We start from the raw sequence: 15671 nt of genomic DNA on the forward strand, positions 1-15671 counted from the left end.
CTAACATCCAGATATCGTTCATGTTCATTATATAAATTTTAAATGATTAATTCAATTTAATAACCGAAATTAATAATTTAATGATTTATATGAATAAAACTAACTAATTAAAACAATTTACTATATATATATTGTGTTTAATAACTAAACATGGATCAGAAATAAAGAAATACCAATTAATTTAGAATATAGCTCTTCTTCCATTCTGTGCTTTTTATGATATGTTGACAACAAGTTCAAATATTGAAAATTCCATTATGTGCCACTCATTGTGAAGCATCAATTGATCCATACTGCAATTAGATGTTCAAGTCAAGTATTAAGAATAATAAGCCAATATTATTGAGAGCCAATATTATCCAACTGAGAGTAGTCAATATTCGTTTACTTAAAGGAAAATTACTGTGAAATCAACAGAGGCTGTAAACTGTCTGAAGATCTGTGATTTATTGCTGACTCCTGCTCAGGTAAGTTTGTTATCGGCCATATCCTTTTAAAACAGAGAAACACAACTCCATGTAAGTTTTATCCATAATAATAAAAAATTGTTGGGATAAAAAGGAAAGTACTACTTTATGTTATAATTGTCAAAGGATAAGTTTTCTCTGTGATGGCTGAGAATGATCTGAAGGCAAAACTAGTCATATCAGAATGATTACTAAGGCATTTTTCACATCATTGTTAGGGGACATGAAGAAGAACTCTAAGAAAAGCTTGCAGGCAAAAAGGTAACACACCCAAACACACACACACACAACCAGACAAAACCAGTAACATTTTCTTAAGGTAAAGAAAATTAGAGATTCAGGATTTTGAGCTTGGCTGTACCAGACAGATACAAAAAGAAATAATTTTAAAGAAAAAAAAAGCTAACAAAAGGGCAAAATTGATGGAGGGGACAATTTACACTATACCTTTTGCCCCAGGAAAGGTTCGCTCATGAGATTAATTTCTTACATCTGAAATATTAACAGATTTTAAGATTATTTTATTATTTTCATCACATGATCTTTATCATGAATATAAACATTGAAATTTTCTCTATTTTGAGATAAATGGCTTTATGTGTCTTCCATGCTAGTTTATATGGTAATTGTTATAAACTTTCATTTCTTTCACATCTTTATCATTTTATAAATAATTGAAAATATTACGAACGCTTTATAATCTTTTATTTATTTATTTATTTATTTATTAGTTCGATTTATATGCCGCCCTTCTCCGGAGACTCAGGGCGGCTTACAATGCGTTAAGCAATAGCCTTCATACTTTTGTATATACCTGCTTAGTAGGGCTTTCGGCCCCCCCTAAGCAGTGTTCTTTTTTATACAAAGTCAGTTTATTGTCCCCACAAACTGGATCCTCATTTTACCTACCTCGGAAGGATGGAAGGCTGAGTCAATCTTGAGCCTGGTGAGATTTGAACTTGCAGTAATTGTAGGCAGCTGGCAACTAAGTGCTATTTTAACAGCACTTAGGCCACTGCGCCACCAAGGCTCTTTTAATGTTTTGATAAAGCAAAACATGAAATGACAAAAAAAAAAAATGATATTTTTTCCATATTATTTCGTTTCTTTCTGGGCCTGCAAAACTATATCCTTTATGATATCTCTATGGTCTCATTTTAACCACCATAAATTATCTGGATGTAAGGTTCCTCTCACTGCTTATAAACTCAAAAATCAATGGGGAGTTTATATTATTTTATGTATATTTCTCCTAGTCCACTAAATTGGATATGCAGTTTTGAACAGCATGCATATTTCTGCTATAATTTCTTCTCAGATAAATGCACTGTTTTGTGCTACTTTCCTAGTAATTCATAAAACTGTGTGTAGATTTTGTCTAAGAACCATTATTTGGAACCATCTCAGAGCTGAAGTCCAATTTTCAAAAAAAGTTGCCAAGATTTGATTCATGAACTGATCTGAGAGTGGGAAAGTAGTTTTTGTGGAGATATGAATTTAGCAAATTCATTTTCTTTTCCTAACCAGCAGCATTACCTCAGGACTGAGTCCAAGAGCATTCAGTATGATTCCTCCCCTTAGCTGGTCTGGCACTACCCTATCACAGCCACTGCTGGCTATCAACAGCTGTTGATATTCTATTCAATTGTTATCTCCACTTTGGATTGACCCATCACTGTTCAGAAAATTTATAAAGGAAAATGGATGCATCTATTATTTATCCTTCAAGCAAAAACAAAAAAGCATCTTGTGCAAACTCAACAGACCTAAAAGATCAACAATAAATGCCTCACAAATGTAATCAAGCCCAATCCATTCATAGGGACTTAATTATGGATAAATACTTAGATAGGATCATCACTTTGGTGCTGATATTTATTTTAGCAATTTTCAAGGATCTGGAAAAAGGGAAATGATGTGGTCCAACGCTCAGGTGAATTGAGAAAGGTGAATGTCTGAAAATTTCTCTAGTCCACCCAGGAATAAAAATTAACCAGCCACAGCCCTCCTACAGAAATGGACTAAATTCTGCTCTTAATTCTGTAGCCCTTCTCTCCCTGTATTTTTAAGACATCCAATGAACAAAAGAGTATCATTTCTTCAGCATTCAGTGCAAAATGTCTGCAACTTCAGTAATTTTTTTTGATAACAGATTAATGGAGTTCTCAATACAAGAACAATAAAAATGGTAAATGTTATTCAGTATATTGTCTGTCATATCATATCATCATAGCAAGCATCCCATAAAGTTTAATATTGACAAATTTAACCCCAAGACTTTAAAATATCACAAATTACCCACAAATAAAATTCAGATAAGTATATTTTAAACTTAAATGTTTAAATCACCAATGAAAATTTAAATATGTCATTAATTTCATTTTTGTTAGGCAAGTTTAAGTACTACAGAACCATCCACTATATGTAGTCTTTTCATTTCATTTTGTTCTGCTGTGAATAATGCAATATTGAATTTAATAAAGATCAAGGAAAATATCCAAAATTTGATGAATTTTTGGATTCAGACCAAAATGCCAGAGAAATTTTACATTTAAAGAAAAACTTGTGAGGGTGCGCCTTTGTATATAAAATGCATATAAGCAGTTGCTGGCAATCATATTTGTGTGACCATTTTCAAATTTATTTATTTACTTATTTATTAAATTTATATGCCACCTTTCTCACTCTGCAAAGCAGCAAATTTAAAATAAGTGGCTGGGATTCATGATAATCACCAAATCTGCCTGTGACTGCCAACAATTTTGAGGAATAATCATTCATCCGTTATTACATGGAGACTATATATTATTCAACATTATATACACATTTATCCTGAATATTTTCATAAAATTAGCAGTCTCTAATATACATTTAAGACAATCTTTCACATGACCGCATACTTACAAAATACCAAAAGAAAGAGAAAATGGATGAAAATTGAGAATGCTAAATCATGTTCAACAAGAAGAGCAGTGAATATAAATTTGGATAAATTGGCTGTTCAAAATTATATTTTCTCTTAGTTATAGTTAACATCTGTTAAAACTATTCCCACTTTACAGATGGGAAATTAAGTTTAAGTGAATGGCTTATGCTTAGCCCCTGGGCAGCTTTCTGAACACTAAATCAAGAGCTGCAATGACTCTTCTGTTCAGTTCTATGGATTACATTCAATGCCCTCAATACAGTTCCAATTGGTTAATATTTAATTCGGTTTCTCACCTTAGAATTCCTTGTGTGTGGCTCAAAACATTTCTCATGAAATTCCAGAAATCCTCCAGAATTGCTAAAAGCAAAAACAAACCAGGTCTTTTTTTAATGGTCTGCTTGATAAGAATGCACGCAAGTAGAGAAATGCTCTAATAACGTAACTCCGCTTTGTCAGTTGACTTCTGTTAGTGGTTTCCTGCCAACACCATCAGAATAACAAAGTGGGACAGGGTTGTTGCTGTCTAAAGCCTTAAGACCAGCAAATCAACTAAATAACATATTTTGAGCTAATCTTAGACTTGTGGCTACTTCAATGGAAAATAAAATGTCCTCAGGAAGAAACCCGAGAGGACTAGAATGAGCTGTTTTTATGTTTACAGGCCAAATTCTATTTTTTTAAAAAAATCTATTTATTTACCTTTTTGTTCAGTTCCCCTAATAGCAATTAATTTTTTCTTCAGGGATAGCATCCAAGAAATCATTTTTATCTGAGTCCTTGCCTTTATGAAATAAATTACATTGTGGTAAAATATAATAAATAGACAAACAAAAGAAGCTTCACCCATAAGGAATGTATACTTTGCCCTCAAAAAATGAGAGAAGTAAATTCCATTTTGTAATAAAATGTCTAACAAAGTCTTAACGGTTGGATATTCCAACTGAACATTATGCCCCAATCTTTTTATATCAACCTTGCCCCATTGCTCTCATCCTGATATGCTAGACTACAACTCTTCTTTTTCTTGGACACTCCCAGGAAATGTTAGGGGATGGAGTCAAAAAATTTTGAAAGTTACCACAATTAGGTAAGTAGGGCGGACTTACAGAATGAGAATGGATATAGACTGAATAACAAGGGAGTCATGTGTTCTAAATAAATCCATCTGTCAACAGCATGACAATAACTTTTTGAAGCAGCAGCTGTTATTTTCAAATAGTTTTCAAAAGCAGCTCCATATAAAAGGAATCAGACTAAGTGTGCCTGCAGAAGGAAAGGAATACAATTGGAAAAATGCCCATACTACTTCTCCATTTCAAAGAAAATTTTATTTTATTGTCTTCTAGGGCACCACTTCTTTTTGTCCTTGTTCTCGGTTCTGCTGCCCTAACCATGTACACTCGGATGATGATGACATGGAACATCAATGGAAAAGCATCCAGGTAACCTGAGAAAGTGCTGGAGAGAGGGATGTGTGAGAAAAGGGAGCACACAGGAAGGACTGCGAGGAAAGGCTGCAGGAAAGCAGCATGGATAAAAGAAGGGATGCACAGAAAAGAATTGAAGGAGGAAAAAGGGATAACTGTAACAGCCCAACAATCCCTGATTCCCAGCTGTGGAAACCCAGCAATGTCAGAAGTCAAATAAGTCCAGTAACACTGGCAATGAAGAGGAACGTACCAGTCCCTTGCTTGCACACTCCAACCTTTGGAAGCAGGGAGGAAAGCAATTCTTTCCTTCTCTGCCCTAATCCCAGGTGCTTCCAAACCAACCTTTCTTTTTCCTTCCTGCTGGGCTGTTCTGAGCGTTTCTGTTTCTACAGGGCTCCTTTCTGTCACCGTCACTGCTGGCTTGATAATGATACTGCAGAAACTGTAAGCCTTGGTTGGTACAGTTGGCTGCTGCTGAGTTGAGATTATTGTACTGCTCTGGTCTTTTTGGCCAGGTTGGGGTTGGGTGGGTGGGTGGGGATTGGCACTGCTGAACTGGTTCTGTCCTTTTTTCTGTTGGGTTTATCAGGCTATCCCTGGTCAGGTTGGCTACATTGTTTGTGGCTGCCATTGGTTAGAGGAATGAAATGCTGATCATTGTTCTTTTCTTCCCCTTCCTCATCTAAGACCCAAGAGTTAAATTAATTACCCATTCAAGTGTTTTTTTAAACCACTATGTTAACAGAAAACAGGATGGCATGCAAAGGGAGAAACACCGTAAGGTATGTGACAAGTGCAAGGCATAAAAACATAAACAACATCTACTGTAATAAAAACAGTAGATCACACTACAGCAATGTTTCTCAACCTTGGTAGCGTGAAATGTGTGCGCTTCAGCTCTCAGAATTTTCCAGTCAAGATATGTGGACTTCAAATCCCAGAATTTCCTAACAAGTACAGTATGCTGGAATCCACATAGCGAAAAGCCCTCAACTTAAAGCCATACTTTCTTAGCAAACCAATAAAGAATGGAGGAATTTAGTACTCCATGAAAGATTTATCTGGAATATGGGTTTGTATCTTCTTAATCAAATCAATATAGAGTGAAGTCTAACTCAACCTTCGCAACACAGGTCAATTTTTCTTCTGTGAATAGTCCACCACTCACTTCTTTTCCAGGACAGGGGGTGAGTGGGTGTTTATTTCTTTGGATTATATCCTGCTTTTCTTTTTTGTTGAAAAATCTCAATCATAACACAAAATTAGCAAGCAAACAAAAAGTCCACAAAAGTCATCAACAAGAACAATGAACAATAAAAATGAAATCAGAGATCAGTGTCATGGTTTAAACTATAATTCTCAATCTCAGCAATTTTAGATGTGTGAATTCCCAGAATCCCCCAGCTAACATGATGGTTGGAAATTCTAAGATCTGAAGTCCACATATCTTCAAATTGCTAAAGTTGATAACCTAGCCTGGCTAGGTGGCTCAGTGGCTAAGATGCTGAGCTTGACGATCAGAAAGGTTGGCAGTTTGGCAGTTCGAATCCCTCCTACTCATGCAGGAGACCTATACTACCCTAGTATAGGTCTCCTGCATGAGTAGAGGGTTGGACTAGATGACCTCCAAGGTCCCTTCCAACTTTGTTATTGTTATTATTGAGCTATAGTAATATCAGCACCAGCTGAGAATGTTCTTAAGTAGGATGTCACCTTTCTCTTCCTTCTATATTTCTAGCAAAGGAACTCCCACTGATGATTTTCAGGCACAAAGTAAGTCAGAGGGTTGATTTGAAGTGAATTCACTCAGCCTCTGGGTGAATACTTACCTACAGCTGGGTTGCTAATAGTTCCTATCTCACATGCTTTTACCTGGTTCTTTGCCAACTGAGTCTGCCAGGAGGCTACTTTATTTTGTGGCACACAGCAAAAGGCTATCTTGAGAGTTTTGTACATTGTGAGGGTATATCATATCAGTAGAAGAACAGGCATCTCCTGATATTATCCTCCAGGCCCCAAAGTCACAGATGAAGCAGTAAACATCTACACTTGTCCAGTGGAAGGCAGTCATGCTCTCCACTAGAGAACATGCTTGCTTGCCCCCTTTTCAAGGAGCGTGAGAAACTCAGTTGGCGTTCTTAAATTCCAATCCTTCAACCTCCTACTTTACTTGCTTTTTAAAAGTTGTCTAACCGGAGCAACCTAAAGGTCAGAAATGGAACATCCTGACAGATTGAAATGCTTTTTACCCATTAAATTCCCATGTTAAATGCCATCCAATCATGTCAAGTCACTCCTAAATAAATTGCTGAAGAGCATCTTTTATGTTTCATGAATGTTATGCTCTCACAAAAATATAGCATCAAAATAGAAGAAATCCCTCCCATGTATCAGCAAAGTATGCAAATTAAATAGACCCACCTTATTTCCTGCAATTTGTTTAGACTGTTTGACATGCAAAAGATTTATTGTCAACATAGCCCAAAGACCATGAACTGATTCCCGATTCAGGAAGATTTACAAAACTAGTCAGTCTGTCATAGCTCAGCTAGATTCAAAAATGGGTTCATCCAGATAGTCTTGGTTTTCATACGAGGTAACTCTGTAAAAACTTAGACAACAAAAAAAGGCAGAGGTGGAAGTCCCCCCCACCCTCCTTCTCCCTCTTCTCCTTCCCATTTCACTGAGGCTGTTCCTTCCTTCCTTTCCCCTCTAGCTGATTTGTTGGGCCCTAACTATCTCAGGTGTCGAAAAACCTAGGTCAAAACCTCCTTCTGTGTATGGGCTGCGGCAAAGTGCCTGGGAGGAAGTGGCCATGGCCGTTGTGCTGTGGCAAAAGACTGGCAGAGGGCCAGCCAAGGAGAAAAGTTTGTGGCTAATAACCCAGAGGCGAAAACCTTGAGGCGAAACAGGCAAGAATTCAAGCTGAAAAGTCCCATTCCGCTCTTGGTGGTGTCAGTTTTTTGTCAGTATCTGCTACCTGGAGATGCTAAGGGATAGGCATATGGGTTCTGTTGACATAGACCATGTGGTTTAATGATTGTAGGAACTGATGGTGCCGGTTGTTATGAGAGTTACTTTTAAATATTCAGTTATAGACATTATAGATTCCAGGAATAATAATTACCTCCCTTGGTAAATTACTTGGTAAATTTTGGTAAATTACTCTCTCTAATTTCCCCCATTTTGTCTTTTTGATAAAGCATTGCTTTAGTAGCATCTTTTGGGTTACATTACTAGGTTTCAGCCCAAACAAGAGAAGATTAACAAGAACATTACAAAAGGACTCTCATGCAGGGAACTTGTTCTATGATGTTCTAGAAAGAAGACTAAGAAATAAAAATCTCAAAGCAGGCGCCACCATGCCTGCTGGGCTTGCTTTCTTGACTGTTAGACTGTTGATCAATCTTCTCCACTCAATCTGTCAGGGCCTGACTTCACACACTGAGACCTCACCACAGATGAAAGACCCATCAGCTACCTACCTGGTTTAGCCCATCTGCCGAGATGATTTACTGGGTTGTGGCTGCTGTACATGTTACAGTTATTTGGAGCTACAGGTGATTGCTGAGTGCCAGGTGAGGATGAAAAGCAAACAAACAGCCCTTAAAAGGGCACTGCAGGCCCTAAACCAGAGGTGCTACCTCATCTGAAATACTCCATACATTAAATGCCAGTTAGTGAACTGCCTATCCTTTCATGCAAAATGTGACTGATAACCTATATGTTAGCTTGTTGGGAACATTTGCACATATTTTTTAAGCATATCTCTAACCCAAAGTGCAAATACTATCCCAGGTTTAACACTGTTAAAAAATCAGCTGTGGTATTGCAGATTAAATGAATGTAACTATAGCATCCAGAAACCAAATAACTCTTGCATATGGCTGGGGAAGAGCTGAACTACACTTTGACGTGGAAATTCAAATGTGACAAAGTCTACTGTATTTATTCAAATAGTGTTGGAGTATGCAGACTGTCCAGGGAGAACTTTCTCTGCCTTTGATACTTTAAAGTTCATTTGTGGGAAGCAAAATGAAATCTGGCAGGGTTTAGGACCCAGCCTTGCTCGAAGCATCTTCTTTTTCAGGTCTTTTCAGGGTGATGTCTTAGTGGGAGGTAGCATCCAGGGCTAACTGACTGGCATGAATGAGAGAAGAGACAGACAGTAATTCTAGAGTGAAAAGCCTGAAACTGGAATAGTACTGTGGTATCTAAGCAACCAGCTTGACGCAATCACATATACACACATGAAGGGGGAGAGAGAAGTCCCTTTGAAAAAAAAAATGCACACACATTTTTCAAAGCTGAGGCAGACACAGATTGTGAAGGTGGAGAGGAAGACAAGGAGGTAAAATAGGACCACAGCTGCAGCTGGGCAGAGATTCATGTTGGAAAAAGAACAAGATGCAGACCAAGATATGAAGACATGGCTCTCAGATTTTAATGGGGAAAACCCTCCCTGCCCCAGAAAACCTGGTGAGTTCCCTTTATTTTTATCCCATTCACCCACTCACAAAGAAAGTGGCAAATCAAGAGCTTTCTATGAAAGCTGCTAGCATTGAGTCCAAGAGTATTCATACACACAGTCATGGATACTCCCAGTTCTTCTTTCCAGGTGGTGATTTTGGCATTTCTGCATCATGTTGAGGTGGGCAAATCACCATGTTTTATTATAGCAAAGCTGTAATTTTAAGGAAAGCTCTAAAAGTTCCATTCAATAGCACACATTGCATTTCCACAAATTAGGGTGGAGAGCTCTCTATCTTAGACAGGGTTTCTTTTCTCCTGTCTGTATCTATCTTTGTGTTATATTATTAGTTTTCCAGTAAATAACATATTAGTTTTCATATTATTAGTTTTCCAGTAAATAACATTCTTTGGAAAGTGTGAAACCAAAAATAAAAATATATGAGCAACAATAATAAATTGCTGAAAATGGAATGCAAACAATATTAAAGGGAGAAAATGCTGAAAACACCTTTTATTAAATAGAAACATTCATCATTGCCCAGAGAATAAGGTAGGGGCAAAGGATATTTGTGAGAAGCACAATAGCTTGAGTCCCCCCAAAAGCTTTAAAAAGTGTATGGTGAACTAAGATTTTTTCTTAGATTGAAAACTGAGTGCTATTATAAAGATGGTAAGTTACATTAAAAGGACAATGGAAAATGAGATAAGATGAAATACAATTCAGTTCTAGGGTATTTGAATTGAGGAGTGTCCTTTGGGAAAAAGAGATGCTTTTAATCGGGTGTCAGACTGATTTCACTGGGGACAGGGGGTGGGGTGGGCTCTTCATTCCTTGAGCCACAAATGTTATTATGTGAGAGACTCATAGTTCGACTTACTGAAGTATCTTTCATAGGTATCTCTATGGATGGCTCTGTAGCTCTTCTCTGTCTGTCTTTCTCTCTCCCTTTCTTTGCATTTATACCCCACCTTTATTTCAAGAGTCCAAGATGGCGTGAATGGGGACTCTTCCTTCACTTTATTTCTACAATTGCTCTGTGAAGTACATTGTTGGTGTGTGTGTGCAAATCAAAATTGAAAGGAGATGGTGAAAAACATAAGAGGAATCTCCAACAGAAATGTTTATTGTGAAACGGCAAATAAAAGCATCTCCTGAAAGCTTCTCGAGTCTATGCTCCTATCATGAAATCCAGGAACAACTCTGGAATAACAAACCTGTAGCTGCAGGTGTGTGACAAGTGATTATTATTAAGACAGTGAGGGCTTTGATATACATTATGCATATTAAATGGTTGAATGGGATAGTAAGAAACATTTAAGGACAGTTCCATCCCTGGTGTAAACTCACCATTTTATTAGATAGATTTCACCTCATTTTGTAAAGGCTTTTCTTGAAATATTTAAGTTCTCATCCCTTTGCATTTTTTTTATTACATGGGAGAAGGACTCCCCAGCTATCTCCACTTGTTTGCATTTACTTCCTGTTTAAAAAAAACAAAACAAGAATAGCTCATGAAAGGAACTTCAATAGCAACAGATGATTGTAATCTCAGCATAATAGAAAATTGGACTGATTTTAAACCTCCCTCCTCTTGTCCTCCCCTGATGGACAAGAAAGAAAACAGAAAAATGAAATGAAGTGAATCAGAGGTTTTCTGGTAACACCTATATGACGTAAACTAGCCCAATGGCAATATGATCAGATTTTGCTTGCTTTGTCTCTATTGTACTTCTTTTTAAAAATGTGTTGCACGATTAATCAAAGTTAGTCAATTATAAAAATAATAATTGGTTGACTACAGTATTTGGATAGCAGTACTAAATCAAAGCTTTTTTTTTTGTTGATGAGGATGGTGCAAACATCTTGTCTTTAATACACGTGTACACACATGCACTTGTATGCATTCATAAAAGTAAAGATTCTCTAGCTAAATGATATTTTGAAAAGGGAGAGTTACTCTGTTTTTTCACAATATGGTCTGTGTCCACTGTGGATGTGAGAGAACCTTGTTGCCTATTCTCAATCATCCCGTTCCTGTATCCAAATGGTGAGCTGAAAACATGAATAAGTTTTATGACAAGATGTAGTAGTACAAACAACAAAATTGAGTCTGTATTCTAATGGCAGCCCCTGATCTCTTTTATAGGATGCTAGTTGTTCTCCCTGTGAAGAATCTTTCATTCTTAGATTTGTTTACTATTCAGCCATGCATACTTGCAAAAACTTTTGAAGAATGTTTCAAGGCTCTCTTTTTGTGCTCACCTGTGTCTTGGAACTTAGACATTCTTATAATTCTAACATAACTGAAGGGCACCAGTGTTGAGGAGGCAATCCTAGAGTGAGTACTAAGCCATCTAAGGTCTCATCAATCCATGGTATCTTAAAAGTATCAAATAATCACTAATTGGAAACACCACTGGAGAACCCTGCTAACTGAAGTAAATGCAAAGGTACTAGATGAACCAACAATTTGAGTCACCATAAAGTACTTTCAAAACTATTCATTATCAAAAATATTCATAGATAAGCCAAGAATTTTAGGTTCCAAAATAAATCCCCAAAATTGGGTTCAGGTTACCTGTGGATACGCTTATCCATAAGTATATACAGTAGGAAGGGCTTTATATGTCCTCTATTATCCTTCCCCACCTCCTCCTCAATATTTTTTATTGGATGAATTGATGATACAGCTATTGCTTTGTCCAAAGAAGATTGTCTATTTCAGTATCTGTAATCAAAAATTATACTTCTTGGAAAGGTTTCTGGCTGGGATACTGGTAAGTCACAATATACAACAGGGAATACTGAGCAATGGTCTCACTCAGTGCAAGGCAGCTTCATGTGTTCTTCATGACCCAATATTTCTCTGGGACAAGCAGGGAGCATCACTAAAGACAGAATCTTTCAAAGTAGTTAAGGTTTTATTGGGGGTTTCTGAGAAACTTTCCAAGAATTTCATGTTTCCTTGGAAAATACAGCTAAATGGAACATTCTGGGTATAAGAAGACTGGATGAAATAAAGGAAACAGTTCTGTGCCCGTCATAATGGCCCATGGCTGTGTTTGGATGATGTCCTGAAGCCATAAAACCAAATCTCAGTGTAATATGTTGTGTAATCATATCCCCCTCCCTCAAACAGTTCTCAGATGGTGAGGTATGTTTGCCTTTTTACACTAAAAACAACAAAATCTGTTTGCATTTTTAAAGTTAACAAATTTCTAACTGTATACCCTTTTGGTAGCCTATGATGCACTACTTATATATTCATTTCCCATATTTATTATTTTCAGAAATAACTCAAGATGGCAAACATACCTAATATGTTTCTTCCTCCTATTTTCTCCACAACAGCAATCTTGAGAGGTGGTTAGGCTGAGAGAGTGTGACTGGCCCTAAAGTCACCCATCCAGTTTTCATGCCTCAGGTGGAACTAGAACTCATAGTCTCCTGGCTTCTATCCTGCTGCCTTAACCAGTAGACCAAACTTATGAATAGTTTTGAGTTATGAATAGTAATAGCAGCAGTGTTTGTATTTGTAGCCCATCTTTCCTTTAACACAGTTAAGAGACAGTTCCAGTGTTTACCGCACTCATTGCCCCCCCCCAAGAGGTGGTATTCAGCAGCTTCTGGCCAGTTCTGGAGAACCAGTAGCAGAAATTTTGAGTAGTTCAGAAAACCAGTAAATACCACCTCTGACTGGCCCTGCCCCCATTCTCTGCCTCCCGAGTCCCAGCTGATCGGAAAGAAATGGGGATTTTGCAGTAACCTTTCCCTGGAGTGGGGTGGGAATGGAGATTTTACAGTATCCTTCCCCCGCCACCGCCACCAAGCCATGCCACACCCACAAAGCCACACCCACAGAACTGGTAATAAAAAAATTTGAAACCCCCCACAACCCCTCACTGTTTCCTCAGAACAACCACATCTTCCTGAACCAGAGTGAGAGACGGACACTGTCACTTCATTGTCCCTCAATAAGCTATGTGACAGTGAAGAGTTGGATGTGAATTTAATTAGCTTCAGTGATTTCCCCACCATAAAAGTTGTGTGGTTTCAGGGGAGGGGGGAATAGCAATTTTGGACCACAAACTATGCATGTATGAGTAACTTTAAAAATCAGTGACTGCCTGCAGATCAAAAAAAGTAAAAGCCAGATTAGATTTCCCCACAGCAAGCGTAGTTAAAGTGTGCAGACATTTACTATTTATTGGAATAAGTTTCTATATTTATGTACTCCTTTGTGAGCTTTTGTCCACATATCCATTTCTGTGAGAAGGAGTTTATAGATGTTTCAGTACAAAGCTTTGGGCAGAAAAAAGCCAATCATCAATTTTTCAGCTATTATCCGTAAAGTGCAGAAACTCTACTATTTGGCCTTGACTTCATTGTAATGAAATGAATTTCTCCTTCTCCCATTGATAGCTTTGTTGCAAATATTCAGCACAAATAGTCTGACTATTCACCAAATAGCGGGGATATTTTTTATTTCAAGTTTGATTTGTAGCAATAGATAATTGATTCATACAGCTGTGCTTAGAATCTGTATGGCGATGTGAAACGCTCTCAGATATCGTATTACCATAAAAAAAGCTGGATGGATGGCATATCCCTGTAGGATATTTCATCATATCTCTTACGGTTAATGTGTTGGTCTGGAAACCAGGAGGCTATGAGATGTAGTTCCTCCTGAGGCATGAAAGCTGCATGGCTGACCTTGGGCCAATCACTCTTTCTCAACCCAACCAACTTTGCAGGGTTGCTGTTATGGGGAAATAGGAGGAGGAAGGCATATATTAGGTACAGTATGTTTGCCATATTGAATTATTTCTGAAAATAATAAAGGTGCGAAATAAATATATAAATAGTGCAAGTTACCAGCAAAAATTTTTTTTTTTGAAATTTGTACTAAAACATTTTGTTATTTGTAAGTGTAAAAGGCACACCTCACCATCTGGGAACTCTTTGGGGGAGGGGGAGTACCTTTACACAACATACTACGCTGAGATTTGGTTTTATGGCTTTAGGACATCATCCAAACACAATTGTGGGGTATGTGACATGCAAACATTGTTTTAACAGAATCAAAACAATATGCAATATTAACTTTAAAATGAAATTTCATATTAAAAACTGGATGTTACCTTTGAAATATTGCATTTAAGGTACCTAACAAGTAAACTAGCTAGCAATTTTGCTGCAAGCAATGGCTGATTTGTCCTTTTAAATAAAAGTGTGTGTGAGTGTGTGTGTGCGCATGTGTGTGTGTGTGGAGAGAGAGATTTGATATCAATGCATGCAAGCCACTCTTGTCCCAATCTTTGCATCTATGTATTTACTTCCTTTTGTAGGGTAGAGAAAGTGGTACTGGACCGCAATTGGAGCACCTTCCAGGATACTTACATACCTCTCCCTGCTACTTCAAACATCTCCTCAAAATTCCAGTATTTGGGAGGCATTTGACTTACCCCCTTAAGACCTCCTTCCCTATAGAAACTCATTGATGTGAGCAAACAAACTGCATTCTTCTTTTCTCTTGGTGTACTTTTGCTCCACCTTCCTTATCTTGCTTTATAATTTTCGCCTTGGATAAACTTTGAATTGAAGATTTAAGAGAGGAATCTTTGTCTTCACTGTTGCTCTATAAAACATTTCTACACCAAGAATACTTTGTGCATACAAAAATGAATATATGAAGAATGTGTGTGTTTTGATTGACTTAAAATTGGCAGCTAAGCAGTAGAGAAAAAAAGCTGTTCCTTCTAACATCACTTGTAGACTTGCTGCATGTGGTCTCAGCTTTCTTTTTCTCAAAAGAGGTTTTTTTTCTAATAGTCCTCTTCCAGCAGCAAAGAAATCAGGAGCTCCTGAGATAGCCAAACTCCCTTAACAACTGAGTTATTAATTTAACAACAGCAGTGATTCACTTAACAACGGTGGCAAGAAAGTTCATAAAATAGAGCAAAATTTATTTAACAACTGTCTCGCTTAGCAACAGAAATGTTGAACTCAATTGTGGTCGTAATTTGAGGGCTATCTGTACTCAAAAGATCTAGAAGAAATGCAAACGCATTCCATATGTCAATGCTTGGGGCTTATAGCGTGGCTATACTTCAGAAATTTTAATCAACTCCCTTAAGGGGGAAGATTTCTCTAGGGTGGGGAAAGAAATTATCGCCATGGAGCTTGGAACTATGCCAGACACTATTTTTTCTCCTTTTTTAGCCAGAGAACATTGCGAGATCTGCCAAACTGAGATCTGCCAACAAGAAATTCCATTATGTACTTCTAATCAACAACTGAGACAACCACACCTTGTAAATGTCTGCCCTTTATAGGTATATTTCTCTTAATGTTTCCTGGTTAGTAGATGC

The 15671-nt window shown here is 37.4% G+C and overlaps 1 protein-coding gene across 3 annotated transcripts in view; it reads left to right on the forward strand.

The window, feature by feature from the left end:
• Positions 1 to 4769: 4769 nt before the first annotated feature.
• FAM167A (family with sequence similarity 167 member A) overlaps positions 4770 to 15671 on the forward strand; it is a 29611-nt gene continuing 18709 nt past the window's right edge. The window contains exons 1-2 of one of the 3 annotated variants that reach the window (XM_034421321.3): positions 9043 to 9305; positions 15523 to 15635. The gene's annotated coding sequence lies outside the window, so the exon portion shown is untranslated. Of the gene's footprint in view, positions 4839 to 9042; positions 9306 to 15522; positions 15636 to 15671 lie in introns of those variants that run through there. The other 2 variants (XM_034421325.3, XM_034421317.3) reach the window with 2 other exon arrangements.

The sequence above is a fragment of the Pantherophis guttatus genome, chromosome 1 (assembly GCF_059756535.1).
Source record: "Pantherophis guttatus breed Tessera chromosome 1, ASM5975653v1, whole genome shotgun sequence".
Lineage (NCBI taxonomy): Eukaryota > Metazoa > Chordata > Lepidosauria > Squamata > Colubridae > Pantherophis > Pantherophis guttatus.